Source organism: Vanessa cardui, chromosome 10 (genome assembly GCF_905220365.1).
Source record: "Vanessa cardui chromosome 10, ilVanCard2.1, whole genome shotgun sequence".
NCBI lineage: Eukaryota > Metazoa > Arthropoda > Insecta > Lepidoptera > Nymphalidae > Vanessa > Vanessa cardui.
This window is the reverse complement of record NC_061132.1, coordinates 938,216-955,121: the sequence shown is the minus strand read 5'-3', so window position 1 is coordinate 955,121 and position 16,906 is coordinate 938,216. Positions and strand designations below refer to the sequence as shown.

At 30.3% G+C, this 16,906-nt stretch overlaps 1 protein-coding gene across 1 annotated transcript in view; it reads left to right on the top strand.

The window, feature by feature from the left end:
* The first annotated feature begins 5,243 nt into the window (after positions 1–5,243).
* The window catches only part of LOC124532987 (D-xylose transporter), a 57,404-nt gene continuing 45,741 nt past the window's right edge, over positions 5,244–16,906 (top strand). Inside the window, exon 1 of the mRNA XM_047108133.1 lies at positions 5,244–5,460. The gene's annotated coding sequence lies outside the window, so the exon portion shown is untranslated. The remainder of the gene's footprint in view (positions 5,461–16,906) is intronic.

The window sequence follows — 16,906 nt, the reverse complement described above, 5'->3', positions numbered from 1 at the left end:
AACATTTTAGCCTTAAAAGATAGCCACTTTTAAGGACTTTTTATTCACTTTTCATCAGGTAGTACTTGGTGGTAGGGCTTTGTGCAAGCCCGTCTGGGTAGGTACCAACCACTCATCAGTTATTCTTCCGCCAAATAACAGTACTCAGTATTGTTGTGTTCCGGTTTGAAGGGTGAGTGAGCCAGTGTAAATACAGGCACAAGGGACATAACATCTTAATTACCAAGGTTGGTGGCACATTGACGATGTAAGGAATAGTTAATATTTCTTACAGCGTCATTGTCAATGGGCGATGGTGACCACTTACCATCAGGTGGCCCATATGCTCGTCCGACAACCTATACCATGAAAAAAAAACTTAATAATACAACCATTAAATATAAATCATTACATAATATAAAATAAAGTCGCTAAAGAAGTTTCTAATGTGATGTCGTAAATAAACAAATTCTGTAGCATATTAGGCATCAGTATTGCAACTGTGCGAAGCCGGGTAGGACGCTGGTTTTTAATATTGAATAATTTGAATATTATCTCGTAATTATTGTAAATTTTCTGATGTTTTTAAATATCCTATAGCAAGGCTAAACATTATAGTACGACACAAATTAGATGTAGCATCGAAAAATGCAATAAAACCGATTACTGCCGATTTACTCAACCAATAGAAATAGCTCCCTATCGCGCCATTCGACGCTATTCGTCACTATAAATTCTCGCGTCAAATTGACGAAAATATTACGTCATATGATATTACAACTTATAACGTTTGTGTAAAGATCATATTCATATAAGAAATAAATACTGATAATTTGGGATAGCATACTCAATCGATCAAGTGATCGGTTTTCCGAATTGTGCCGATGCTGCATCTAAGTTGTGTCGTACTATACGTATAACGGATTTGTTTCGATTAAATTTGACAAAACGATATTAAAACTTTTTGCGTGGACGAAATAGGACGAAAAACTGTGCCCGGTAGTGAGCTGTCACGTATTTTCCACGCCTATCGAGTATTAAAAAGAAACGACAGTTTTGTATACGTCTTCCTATACAAAATCGACCTTTTGGAACTTGATATAATCTTTTAAATTACATTTGTATGTATTACATAATTAAATAACAGATAATAAATGAGTATCGACCAAATTAATTACTCTTAACACAAAAAAGTAAAGTAACAGCCTATAAATTTCCCACTGCTGGGCTAAGGCCTTTAAGGAGATTGCTTGGAACATATTCCACCACGCTGTTTCAATGCGGGTTGGTGGAATGCACATGTGTTACAATTTCGATGAAATTAGACACATGCAGTTTCCTCACGACGTTTTTCTTTACCGCCGAGCACGAGATGAATTATAAACATAAATTAAGCACATGAATATTTAGTGGTGCTCGCTTGGATTTGAACCCGCAATCATCGGTCAAGATGCAGGCGTTCTAACCGCTGGGCTATCTCAGCTCAGATATTTAATATATCGTAAATTAATCAAGATCTCTTATTATTTATACATTTTTGACTTTGCTGTTTAATAAATTTAAATAATTTGTAAAAAAATATATTAATATATAATATAAAATAAATAATATGTAAAGAAGGCATATTATTCAGTACAAGATTATGTAGACGATAAAAAAAGTGTGGAATTAATACTTGTGGATTTCCAGGATAAATTACATACATATGTAATTGTAATTAACTAACTTGACTGTATTTTTAAATAGTGAAAAAGAGTACAGTAGTTACTCTTTTTCACTATTTAAAAATAATTAATTATAATTTCTCGCCGGTTCCTCTCGATAGAACCTACTTTCCTTAGCTTCCCTTAAAATAGTTGTTAAATGACGATTCAAAAGTGCTTGTAAAGGCCTACTTAAATATAGTACATTTTTATTTTGATTTTATAAATAAAATAAAATACTTTTTTTCCATTTAAAATAACTTTATTTCTTACGTCTCCAATGCCTGTAACCACTTTTCATCAGGTAGTCAAAAACCATCTAATGGTCATGTGTTCAATCAAGGTCAATTATGTGCATAATCAACTAAATTTTCATCGAATTTTCTTCTAAAAACGGAAAATCCATAAAAATCTACATTGCAATACAGATAATCATCTGTATTGAATTTAAATGAAAAATCGCTTCTGATAAAAAACATCCCGCAGAGACTTCATAAACTAGATAACAATTAGCTTTAGATATTACTTAGTACTAATTAAATTAATATTCAATTAGTCTTTGATATTGATTGTAAGCGACACCACATTTAATTCTCATTTCTAATTATTTATTCTAGTTATTATACAAATAAGTCGCTTCGGATCAGTATTTCTTTTAATTTAATTAGATACGGTGTTATCGTAAAATGTAATCGTGTTTTAACCATTACAAGTAGGTTACATAAATAAATAAAGTTATAAAAATAACTCTGTTATAATTGGTATTCATGTTTTAAAGATCAGTCGTGTAACAGTATGTTTTACCTCCAAAGGGACTTAATGCAAATGAAATGTACTTTATTTATGTAAACTTTTATCCGTTTCGGAAATCAGCGCCTAGCGAGAAACAGCCATATATTATTATTCTGTAGGAACTCATTGTTTACATGACATACATTACTTGATGGTAAGGCTTCGTGCAAGTCTGTCTTAGGTAATATCGACCTACTCCGTCTTCGCACGGATGCAATACTGATATTCAATTTACACCAGAATTTGTTTATTTACGACACCACATGATAAAGTTCTAAAATTATCAGTGTTTCTTTACTGTATTGCCCATGTATAATCTACAAAAAACTTCCTCTCGAATCACTCATCAATATCATAATATCAACATAATATCTCAGTTCCTAAAATTGGAAGCAGATTGACGATAGTACTGACCATCCCTTAGATTAGGGATTTAAGAATAATTCTTAAATTGCCAATATTAATACTTATTGGTTACCTCTTATCATTTATAGGATTAGTAGGATTCTTTTAGGATGCTATTGGTATCGTGATGTTTTGTCAACCGACTTACGGTGTTACAGAGTATTTAGATACTTGTATTATCTTATAAATTTGGTAATTATTAAGTCAATAAGCATATCAATATCTGTCATTTCACGATCGTGTTCTACACTGAGTTTCGAGTTGCTTCTTACAAAAAAAAATCAAAAATCAAAATATACTTTATTCAAGTGGGCTTTTACAAGCACTTTTGAATCGTCATTTAACAATTAAGTGAAGCTACCACCGGTTCGGAAAGTAGATTCTACCGAGAAGAACCGGCAAGAAACTCAGTAGTTACTCTTTTTCAACATTTAAAAAAATACAGTCATGTTAGTTAATACAATTATTTAAATTAATATATCCTGCCTGGAAGTCAACACGTATTAATTCCACGCTTTTTTATCATCTACAAAATCTTGTATCGAATAATACGCCTTTTTTACCAATGTATTTTTTATAAACGATTTGAATTTACGAGACGGCAAAGTTAAAAATGTCTGCGGAATTTTATTATAGAGATGGATACCTTGCCCTAAGAAAGATTTATTGACTCTGCGGTGTCGGAAACTTGACGTTATAAGCTTATCCTTACTTCTAGTGCATATACAATGATTTTCATTGATTTTATCAAAGTGATCAATGTTACTGTGAATATACATAATATTGTTGTAAATATATTGCGACGCAACAGTCAGTATTCCTACTCTGTTAAAAACATCCCGAAGAGAGTCTCTAGCTCCAAGATTATAAATAAACCGAGTTGCTCTCTTTTGTAAAATAAAGACAGATTCAATACCTGCAGCGTTACCCCAAAGTAATATAATAATACCTGGACAGTCTACAGTGACGTAAACATAATTCGAATATTACCAAGATTCGAATATATGAAACGCAATTTTGATACATGTATTATTTTAAAGAAATGTACAAGAAACAACAATTATAACGATGAAAATGTACAAGATTGCCAATGGTACATATTCAAACGAACGAAAAAATTCTCTCTAACGTAAAAACTCAAACTTAAAACTAATTTAACGAGTTCTTCGATGAATTTCGAGTTTATTAATTACAGAATAATTCCAATTGATTATTTCCTTATTCGAATGCATTTCGAATAGGGAAAATTTTCATTTCATTAAAAATATTCCACGCGCTTGAAAATATTTCCGAACGGAATCATATGAAGTTCCTCTCGGATATCATCTCAGCTTCGGTGTTCGGTAAGAACGGAAGAAAACAGGAAAGCTGACGTTTACGCTTTGCCTTTAATGATGCACTTGAATTTAATAACTATTCGTCACTAGTATGCTTAAGGAATAAGATTTATTTCTATTCCAAAAAAGGTATTAATTCTAAATCCTGAAAGATAATATACGGTTACGAGTAATTAAACAAATGAAAAAAGGTAATACAAGATTAGTAATTTAAATTTCCAAATAACATTTACAATATACATTTATAATATCGACTCTCGAGATGGCCCAGTGGTTAGAACGCGTGCATCTTAACCGATGATTGCGGGTTCAAACCCAGGCAAGCACCGCTGATCATGTGCTTAATTTGTCTTTATAATTCATCTCGTTCTCAGCGGTGAAGGAAAACATCGTGAGGAAACCTGCATGTGACAAATTTCATAGAAATTCTGCCACATGTGTATTCCACCAACCCGCATTGGAACAGCGTGGTGGAATATGTTCCAAACCTTCTCCTCAAAGGGAGAGGAGGCCTTTAGCCCAGCAGTGGGAATTTACAGGCTGTTGTTGTTGTTGTTTTGTTGTTGATTTACAATATATATAAGTTGACAGCTCTTTTTAAAAAAAGTGTTTCCAAATTACTCGATTTTTTTCTTCTAGAATTCATTTTTCTGTATAACGCAGGGTAGACACAAAATGGGCCACCTGAATACATCATCCACATAGGCAGCGAAGATGGACAGTTCCAACTCAAAGTCAGTACTTTTTGTAAATTTTATTTACTTCACGTCAATAATTTTATTTAATTAAATTTATAATTATCAAAATACGATAATGATTAAGAAATAACATACTTATATAATAATTTATGTCCAGTTATTTCTTTTACGTTCTACCACCTGATACATTATAAAAATCAACTCTAACTTGACCATTTTGAAGTGTTTGAAAAAAGTGCACGATTGGAATTAATTTCTTCAGCATCAGATCTAATTAAAATGGACAGACGCAAAAGTCAATGGTTAAAAACCTTCAAGGATTGCAAGACAAAGATTGAAGTTAGTAGCCACCGCGCGGCAAGACCCAGCGCACGCGCAGAAATAGCAACCTAGTTAAATTTATTTAGAGGTTGTCTGTTTAAAAAAACCACAGATAATATATATCGTTTCTGACGTTTAACATTTGATTTCCGCGCGCTTTTCTCTGAGCGGGATTCAGTTGTGTTTGAATATTGTTTTTTTTTCTATGTTATCTGCAGTCTAAGGGTAAGTTATTTGATACATTATTAATTTTATAAACGTAATAATATTCAGTATCTGTGCATGAATATTTTTAATACACTAAATAAGTAATTTATGACAGTGAAAACGGAATGCTCACATTAAGCTGTATAAAAACCTAATTACGTTGGTAATTGTTAGAAATAATTTGACATGTCTTATTTTAATATACTTCAATATATATTAATAATAATAAAAATTTTCTCTTTCAAAGTTACATTTGAAAGGCGACAAGTTATTTTTGAAAGGCGTTCGAAATTTAAAACAATATAGAGATTCTTATTTACAAAAATTCTTAAATAGATGAAAACATACCTAAGTAACATTAAGAGAAACAGAGAAAAATATGTTCGCATATAGGTTTAATAACTCGAGGAACATTTTAATTTTCTTTTTACAGAGTGGGCTTTTAATTTAAGTCTCTTTATTTGTAAAATAAATATGCACTAATCACATCATATGTAAATAGTTTTTAGAACATTGAATATTTTATTGAATTGATTTAATTCTGATTTCATTTTGATATGTTTTAGTTAATGTGAGATAATTTGAATTATGTTTTAACTCTTAATTGGAAATTATATTAACGAATATTACATTGAATTCATATAATAATATTTAATAAGTTCAATTTAATGGCCTATGATTGAAAATTTAGATACACCATCAGCATACAATCTTAACAAATTAAATACTATTGAGACAGTTGAAAAAGAACTTTTCTACCCTTATGCTTTTTTAACTTAAATCTAAAATTTGAAGCAGTCTGTTTAATTAAAACCTTATTTATAATTGACACAAGTTTTTACGTCTGTATGTACGGGAAACTACATTATTTAATAATGATTACAAGATCACGGATGACTGAGAATATTGTATAACAATTATAATATTAAAAATATAAATAAGTACTTTACCTTTCGTAATAAATTCTCAAACTCAATGATTTTATATTATATTACTTTTTTAGCACATGGCCAATGTATTAATGTCGTATGCCAAAAATAAATGAGGAATTATTAATAAAATACTCATTGCCAAAATCAATGCTATATAAGTAGAATTATTAATTAATTAAAAGCTATATTTGCTGGTCGGTCTCTTTTGTTTTTATAAATATTTAATTTCTATTTTACTATATTTTTACACGTCATAGAAGTAATGTAGAATTCTTATTATTGAAGCGTCAAATCAAAGAAATAAACATAACAATTAGATATTTTTAATTAGGTTTTTTGTTATTTAATCGTAAGGACTAATACAGTAGCTAAAATTAACATTACAATTTATTTAATTTAAAAATGGGTTAATAAATTAATTTTAAAATTTGCTATTTGTACCGACCTCACACAGATTAAATTGTACTTAAAAGCATGTTTATTTTTTTTAAATTAAGAGATTAAAACAATGACATAATCAGGTAGAGCCATGCGAATAATGTGTCCATACAATAATTTGTCTTACGACACGAGTCTCACGACTAACGTCAGTTTTCTTGTCATATCTAAGATCTCTTAGACCACTGATCTAAATTGTTACGCATAAGAATAAATTAATTCGTTTCATACAATTTTATTGAAGGTGTTATTCGGAGTCCGGAATATTACTGAGAACTTCTCGACAGAAGAATCAAATAAGGTTTTAATGTCCTGGGGTCAATTCTACTAAAAAATTGTCAAATTATCGCAATCGCAATCTAATCATTACTGTTATGAACTTTTCCAATACAACAAATATAATAATCTAGAGTCATTTTTTTCAAAATTGGGTCGAAATATAATTAACAATCAGCAGGGACCAGCACTGGGGCAATATAGAGGTAGCCTCCAATTCTTACGACACAAATTCTGATCAGTCAGGTTTTTCAAAGAAATATTCAAATTATTTTTTCTCCTTGGTTCCTTATCTCTCAGTGCTAATATTATAATTTATATTTTAATACTTGTATACTACCTACATATATATATATATATATATATTGGAGTGTCTGTTTGTAATGTTAAAATAGCCCTTTTCACTCAATTATTTACATACGGTACATATACCAAAATAACATTTTTTACAATTTTGACCTATCTGTCTGTTTGTTCCGGCTAATCTCTGGAACAGCTGGACCGATTTTGACGGGACTTTCACTGGCAGATAACTGATATTTTTTTTGTTTAATCCAAATGCGTACAAGGTCATGGGCACAGCTAGTCTTACAATAAAATTATTAGATCAGCAGATTTTTTATTGTTTCCAAACCGTTAACCGAGACCAATGATTTGTACATAAAATGTGTATATTATACAGCCTGTATACATGCTGAAACTACAACCCATTATAATGAGCGAATATGGCAATGGAAATTTTACATTTTGCGTAAAATCTTAAACAAAACAATGACATATGCAAACTTACCTCCTTTTAATATTCGTATGAAGCGTGATAAACGTCTAATTAAACAAATGAGTTAATATTTTTAAAACTAGACAGACTGTGATCTTTTTTGTAACGAATTAACTTGATTTATTTAATCACAGAGCTTATTCGACAATAATATTAATTACTTTAATTATATTATTTATTGATTTTTTTTTATTTAATTTATTTTGTTATATGTTATTAATATGATAAATTATATAATTGGACTTATTAATTATAATATTTATTGCTTAATTTTTTAAATTAAAATGGTTATTTTTATTATTAAAGTTTATATTTAGTTTTTGTTCGGTGGAGCTCGATATTTCGACATTATCTACAAATGTCTTGTTCACGAGACTGAAGTTTGTGGGTAGATGTTGATAATGTTAGATATACTTCTAAAATAAAAAACATGGTAAATATCCCGAAACTTTATTGCTTAATATTTACAATGAAATATAATTTATCTATATTTTTTTAGTAAAAATATACTTGTATATTTTAACTTAAAATACAAGTTGTGGCTATCTTACAGAATCGCCTACTTTACACTAAATATAAATGTGTTTTATGTGTAAAATTTATAAGTAAATAACTAAATAATTACAGATATATACTAGACTAGTGCTCGTAGGGCGTCCGCACTAACTATGTAACATAGTATATCAAATCCATATATAATTATACTCGCTGTTATAAATTATGAGTGTTAACATAATATACGCATGCCATTTTTTTTGTTGGAACAATTTCATCAAATGTTGGAACAGATTAGCGGGTTCAAATCCATAAACTATTCAGTTAAATAAAGTTTATAATCTCGTCTGTTTACTATCAACTTGTCTCTTATTCCAACGCTTAACAGCGCTATATACTATTGTTGCGTTTCGGCTTGAAGGCTGAGTGAGCCAGTGTAATTACAGCCACAGGAGACGTTAACTATTAATTCCTAAGGTTTTTATATAGATGGATAATAATTCGAGTTTAACCAATGGTATTGCGTCAATTCGGCTTGAAATTTACTTTTTTTTTTTAATTTTGTTCTCTTGTAAAAAAATACTATATGTAATATAAATAAATACCAATATACATACGCAATTGTACCAGCGGAAACGCTTACCGTGAGAACGACACTGTTAACAACATTGCCTAATTAGAAACATTTGTAACACGTTATTAATTCAAAAATTACAATTATAGAGCTAAAATAGATCTTGACACTGAAGCCCCCTCACGTCATAGTATACGTGTGTTAATGTGTATGACGTTGTGCGTGCGTGTGCGTAAGATGACTCATGTAAGCATATATACGGTTAATGAGTTAACAATTATATTTGTTAACGCACACCGATAATTTGTCGAAGAGAGGTCTCTTAAATGAACAGCGATACATATTATTTTAGTAAATTTCTTCGTGATATATAGCGGCCAGTATTACAGACGTTTTAAAGTATTGGTTGTCATGTGTTAGGCAGTAAAAAGTAGTCTGTGTCCTTTCGATTTTTTTGGAACGTTCGGATAGAGATGGCAATTAATACGATCGAGGAGATCTTTCGCAATACTTTACTGTATATATACAAGTACTTTCCAAGCATTAGAGTATCATGTAGCCAACAAACAACGATCTAGGAGTGATGTCACTCCTGTTATGATTAGAGATAATTGTCAATAAAGCTGGTAATGTATGAACTATCTGAAGAGATTTTCTTAGCGAAAATCCAAACCTAATAACTTTTACTTGCCCGACACTAAAATGTACACACTAATAGTAATAATTTAATTCTTCAGTTGCGTACACTAACACACTAACACATGTTATGTAAGAGTGGGTCCCTCTGACACGAGTATGTATCATGCTCACTAGAGAGACCCAACCTTAAATATGCTATCTACACTGTGGTAAAGAATAAATTTAAAAAAAAATAGGCGCCACTATTCCAACAAGACATTTTGATATCATATTACCCATTTTGTTTAAAAATTATTTTTATTATATATATATAAAAAAAGTTCTTTAAATAGTGTATATATTAATACATATATTGTATATTCTCAATTCATAACGTTGCGTTAAATTCAAAAAGGCATTAAACATAAATTATTGTTGGTTGAACGGCGTTAACCCTTTGCTCCACTGAAGAGAAAAACAAAAAGCTTAGTCATGTGTACGGGCAAGACCTTGGAGCTAAAAAAATAAATAAACGAAGCAGTTTTTTCCCGAGTACATTCAGGACAACTGTTTTTTTTTTCTAATTAATTGTCAACCGATGACTGTGCGAATGTTGTGTGGCGTATTTACTCCATCACATTTTTACCGAATCACGTTCCTATTCAACCAAATATATATTTAATTTTAACATTAATGTAATGTATTTAATCTTTTTTACGATTGGAATCAATGTCCATGTTTAATTTGTCAAATGGAGTCACTGAATATTGAACATTCTCGAAGATCTGGCTTGTGGGGGACTTATTAGCTGCTATTTTTTTATACGCTAACCTAATTATTATTGAAACGGTTGAATGTTATAATGAGCCGAGGTAGCACAGTAGTTTTAACACCAATTGTGTATTTTACCAATCCCCATTGGAAAAGCGTGGTGGAATATGTTCCAAACGTTCTCCTCAAAGGCAGAAGATCCACTTAGCCCAGCAGTGGGAAATTTATAAGCTGTTTATGTAATGTTATATATGTATAAACGTTATTCAAATTTGAATACTTAATATTTAAATAATTTAATATGTTTTATCAATTTGAACGTCTCTGAAGCAAAAACGTATATTATGCATATTAATTTTTTCATATATTTCGTTTCAAATGTATTATTAATTAGTGGCAACATAATCAACTGTATGATTTTTGTATTTATTTAAGTACAAGACAACGCCAAACTTCCGGCTCAGCAATGTCAATAAAACCTTCATGGGACAAAGTATACGATTGTATAATCAAATTCCGCAGCTATTTTTATCTTTGCCAATTAATAAATTAAAATAATTTGTTAAAAATAATAATAAATCAGACCTAATATTCAACATTAAACAGATGAAAAAAATCGTGGAGTTACATGGTGATGTTACATTACGAAACGATGGTAACTGTACATGCAACTTTACTACATATATATAATAGTACGAATGCGAAAATATCTCTATCTGTCTGTCTGTTACGCCTCCAGTAAAAATGAGTCGCTTTTTCACCCTTCGAGAGGGTAATGCTAATAAACGTATACAATTTCATGAAGCATTTTCGTTACAAAATGAAATCCAAGTAGGCGAAGCCTGTCAATAATCTCGCTCATCTAGTTCAATATAACCCTGTAAAATTTAAAAGTGCTAAAATTATATATAGTTTTATAAACATACAAACTTCTTTACTGCACTTCCTTTGCTCTGTAAGAGTTGCCGACTGTTACGAGTAAACTCGTCTTATAAAACATTAATTGTGTGTAAACTATCTACGTCATAGCTTGTTTACCAAATTTACTTTAGTTTGTACTTTACCGTTTTTAAATTGTTTGTAAACTACTATAATAGATATTTATATGTAAACTAGCGACTCATCCCGGCTTTGTACGGGTTCTATACTGAGACTAAATATACAACATAATTTGTTTATTTATAACATCACATTAGAAATTTCTAAAATTATCAGTGTTCCCTTACTATACTTTCCATGCATTATATACAAATAGCTTCATCTCGAATCACTCTTATCTATTAAAAAAAACGAATCAAAACCGTTAGAAAAATATATAGTGATAACAATTTAATATTCATAATATTTTAATGCAGTTTTGTATCGATATTAGCTCGGCATTGACGAGACAGGGTGAGAGGTAGGTTGCACAACCACGGGTCAATATCCGTAGCAAAACCTCATTCGGACCGAGGGATAGCATCGTGCAAGAGACCACCAGTTAAATTAAACTGAAAAATAGTATTACGAGCTACATAGCGTACGAGCGCTACGAGCTACATATAGATATAATGTAATACAAATAATGTAGAAAAATATATGTTAGGAATCTAATTTATACCCTATACCACTCAGGAATACAATTGTTTAGAAACCAATTCAAGCCGTCAACGTTTAAAAACTTTATGTGAAAAGTTTATTGATATGAATTAAAGCTTTATTTAAACATTTAAATCAGAGTCAGTAATTATAAATAAATTAATATATATTTTTATCTATATTTAAAAAACTTAATCTCAATATTATATTTAGAATAATTCAAAATTTTTAATCAGATAAAATATTCAATGCTTGAACTCATTATTACTTTATATATTATTTTTTGTTCTAAATTTATATGTTTTATTGGCACGCAATTAAATAATTGAATAGAACAATGAACTTATGACTACATCTTTACATAATAACGACATAACTAGCAACACTTAATTGTAATGATGTCAATATAACTAGCAGCACTTTTTCTTGGTGGTCTCATAATTCTTCGACAGAATTTCTTACATGCCTCTCATCAGATATTCTACTGCTAAACTGCAATCTTAACATTGTTGGGTTCCGTAATAAAGGGAAAGCCAGTGTAACTACAGACACAAGAGATATAATATCTTGGCTCTAAGGTGACGCATTTGCCATGTAAAGCATGCCTAAGGTTTCTTACAGCGCCAATCTCTATAGCTGGTGCTAACCACTTATCATCAGTTTAAAAATAAGCCCATGCTTTTATATATTATAAAAATTACAATAATTTAACATAGGATCTATTCTACAAGCCCTCCAATAGCATATACATAGGTACCTTATAGTAGTATAGATATCTACCATAAAACCTTTTTATTTTAATATTTAATGCTCGTGCTGTATAAAACCGATAGTCCTTTCACTTGCACGACCCAGTCTGAAGTTCAGGGTCGAACGCAATTATTATTATTTAAAATTGTTAGCGTAAGACTTGAGCGAACAAATTGATTTATACAGACCAATTGAAGTTCGTATTATAAAACTATTATTTACATAAATGCAATACCTAACAATATTGGCATTATATATATATTTTTATTTGTTGATCTTTTTAAATTAATAATCTGTATGGAAGTGTCACTGTCAATGTCAAAGTATTGACAGTTATATTTTGTTTGATTTTTATTTTGCTGACATTTTCACATTTATAATCTGTTTTGAAGTGTCACTGTCAATGTCACAAGTGACATGTACCATCAATTTTATAAATCTTAGTTCCCATACTCGGCATGTAGGCTATGTTGATGAATGGTCAATATTACTTACAGTCCCATAGTATTTACACAATGGTAACCTCAAACCATGACGTAATTTCCTCCCTTCCTATTTTAAATTTAAACAAAGAATAAAAAACCGGTGTGTGTGGGAAAGCGTGATTAAATTATTTAAATTGCGGATTCAATGACAATAAAAAATTAAAGTAATATACCTCGTAGCTTATATTACGACTTATTAATATTTAAAACAGTTAACAGTAAACATTAATAAAAAAAAAATTACATTGATATTTTTTATCTATATTCAGATATAGTTAGTTGTATAAAGTTTTTATTGTACCACGCTTCTCTAATGTGGGTGTATACATATAACAGAATTTCATATATATTAAACACATTCAGGTTTCCTTACAACCATCGTAAGATCTTCACCGCGAAGCACGAGATGAATAACAAACACAAATTAAGTATGTAAATTCATTTTAGCTTGGGTTTGAACCCGCAATCATCGGTTTAGATGTACCGATTCAAGCAACTGGACCATCTCGCCTTATTTATAAGATAGAACATATTTTTTAATTATTATTGGTTTCTTATGTTACTGAAGATAAGTAGCATTATATGTTACATGAAATATAAAGAGGAAAATATGTTACTTATTAAGTATTAATGACGATTGCAATAATGATCTCATACTGTGTTAAGCTTTGTACACTCGGGATAAGAAAAGGTTCGTCACCTTAAGATCTATTTTCGTGTGCTCAGTATGAGCGATAATCTGCTTTATCGATCGAGAATGACATGTTGCGTTGTAATGATTTGATGTTTAGATTCAAAAGGTACTAAGAGTTAAAGACTTGATAAAAGAATGAATTTGAAAACTGAAGAAGGTTTTCTTACACTGACTGTACATATATTAGACAATCAACGGTAAGTTGATTACGCAATAAATTAATGGCTCTATCCAAATAATAATTACCCGACCCTCTTTTTTTTAAGTAATAGAGTAATTTAAAAGAACAAGGGTTATACTGATGATAATAATTTCAAGATTAATATTCACAAAATTAAAAAACCAACTACTTAACATGGGAGTTGCAACCTTATCAAAATGAGATCATCTGATCGATATCTCGTGCTTGGTTGTAGTACTTCGGTTATTTTAGACAATTGTCGGTTATTTGTCGGCGTTTCCTTCAGTCTAGCAAATTCCTTTCACCTCCACGTGCCATTATTATTATTGCTTACTAGTTTTAGCCCGTGCTAGGGGGAGGGGGGGCTGTCTGGCAATCTTAAGTTTTTGGTATAAAACGTACTAAAATTAATTTTGCTTGAGTGGTTTAGCCACTAAAGCATAACAGACAGACACAAATAAAGACTAGTTAGTGCTGTAGCAAATATTCTCCCTTACTTACGACACCAACTTTGGGAACTAAGATATTATGTCCCTTGTATCTGTAGGTACACTGACTCACTTACCCTTCAAACCGAAACACTACAACACAAAGTGTTGCTGCTTGATGGAAGAATATCTAATTGTACCGTTCCAGAGAGGAATGTAAAAAGCCCTACTAATTAATGAATAGATTCTTAATTGCGACATCAAATACTATGAATCTTTTTTTATGAAATATTTTAAACTCAGTGTACTAAAACTTTATGAATGCCATGTATAATGGCTGTTTGCATATCCGATAATATTACGTTACTAATTGTTTACATGTTTTTTTTATTTACTTAATTGATTATAATATCTTAATATATTATTCCATATTAACTCGTTGTATATTATATCATATTAAATATTCTATAAATCGGCTAAATTTACTTTCGACGATTGGAAAAATTCCTAAAAAAATAATAAACTTTATATTAATATTGTGAAATAACAACTCAAAAGTGCTCGGAGTTATCTACTTTTATCCATATCCATGTTAATACTATAAATGCGAAAGTAACTCTATCTGTCTGTTTGTCTCGCTTTCATGCCAAAACTACTAGACCGATTTAAATGCAATTTAGTACACAAATAATCTAGAGTCTGAGAAAGGACATAAGATAAGGCACAAGTTTTTAATTGGAGCAAAGTGTTATAAAAAAAGAGGTCTTACATCAATGTAATATTTTAAGTTAATTAGCAAATATATTCATGTTCTACGCAAGCAAAGCCGGGCAACAGTTAGTTAATTATATTTTCAACAAAAAATTTAGTCAACATATCTTTCGTCGAATTTTAAGCAGTTTGTAAAAAAAATGTGTTACAACGTTCGTTAGAATAATGTACACGGAAGCTCAAAGCTTATGTAAGTCGAGCAAAATCCGGTTTGAACGTGACAACCGCCTACATTGTCGGCAGACATTAATATTTTACTTAACTACACAAGGACAACGTAAATAATCTATGCATCTACATTATATACTAAAGAATAATGTGATTTGATACTAGATACATTTTATTTTTTTATTGTTGAGTCAACTAATGTAATACAGGTATATATATAATAAGAGACATCTTAGTTTCCATGGTTAGTGGCGCATCGACGATGTAAGGAATGGTAAATATTTCTTACATCGTCATTGTATATATACGGTGGTGAATGCTTACCATCAGCTGATCCATATGCTCGTCCAACCAATACCATAAAAAAGAAATATCAAAAAAAATATTTTTTTTTTAATAATGTTATAAAAATGATTTGGATATTACCTATATATGACATATGTATAGGAATTAAGATAAACATACTTAAGATTTAATGATTTCGGCTGAGTCAACATGGTTTTTCAAACGACTTATTAATTACAATTTTAATTTATAATTAATCAAATTTTAATTTAGAAACATTAATTATCAATTTACGACCGAACGATAAATGAAGGTGCAAATACAAAATTTCCCTATGAATCACTAATGGTAGTGAAAAATATTGATAATTCCTTCCGCAGTTAGATAGACAAACATACCTATATACTACGATAGCTACTTTTAAGACACGAGTGTAGTCACTAATCGAAACGACCAAGACTATTGACCTCGCGCTACACGGAAATAAGCTGACAGAAAGTGACATTGACACTCGCCAATTTGTGTTTTTTTTTGTACACACAAGCTAATGACATATTCTGCAATGCCTATTATTTCGATTTAAAACTTTCAACGTTTTAAAGCTTCGTTTTTATATTTACAAACAAAACATTAATAATTTAAATAAGTTGTAGTTTTTATATAAAAAACAATTTGATGTTGCCGTTTGTAATAAATTTCGATTTTGTGTTCGTGCGATCACGTCATAACTTCCGGTTAAGGAACTAAAAATATTTTCAACTCGTCACCACATACTCACATTAAGTAATATTGTTACCGCCCGCGGCTCTGTCTGCGCGTTAGTGGAAGGGGACAAATTTTGATTTCCTGGCAACACAAACACAATTCACATTTATAATATATGTTAATATTCCAACTTCCTTAACACGAAATAATCTGACAGTATATCTAACACCACTTGTATTTTTGCCATACTTGGTTAATTTTAAACAATGCCCTTTTCGATACAAGTATAACCAATTATTTACATACATTAAATAATAATTACATTCGCTCAGAGCATACCACATTATGGGCAGCAAAAACTTAATGTGACTTAATCATGGATGAGACGACAGCCAATAATACTACGCTTCAACATTTTTCTTATAAAATAGTAATTGTAATTAATTATCTGTGATGTTTCGAAAATTACATAATGTACTCCATATTACTTGTTGGAAGACCGTCAGTATGTACCACCTATTCATCAGATATTCTAAC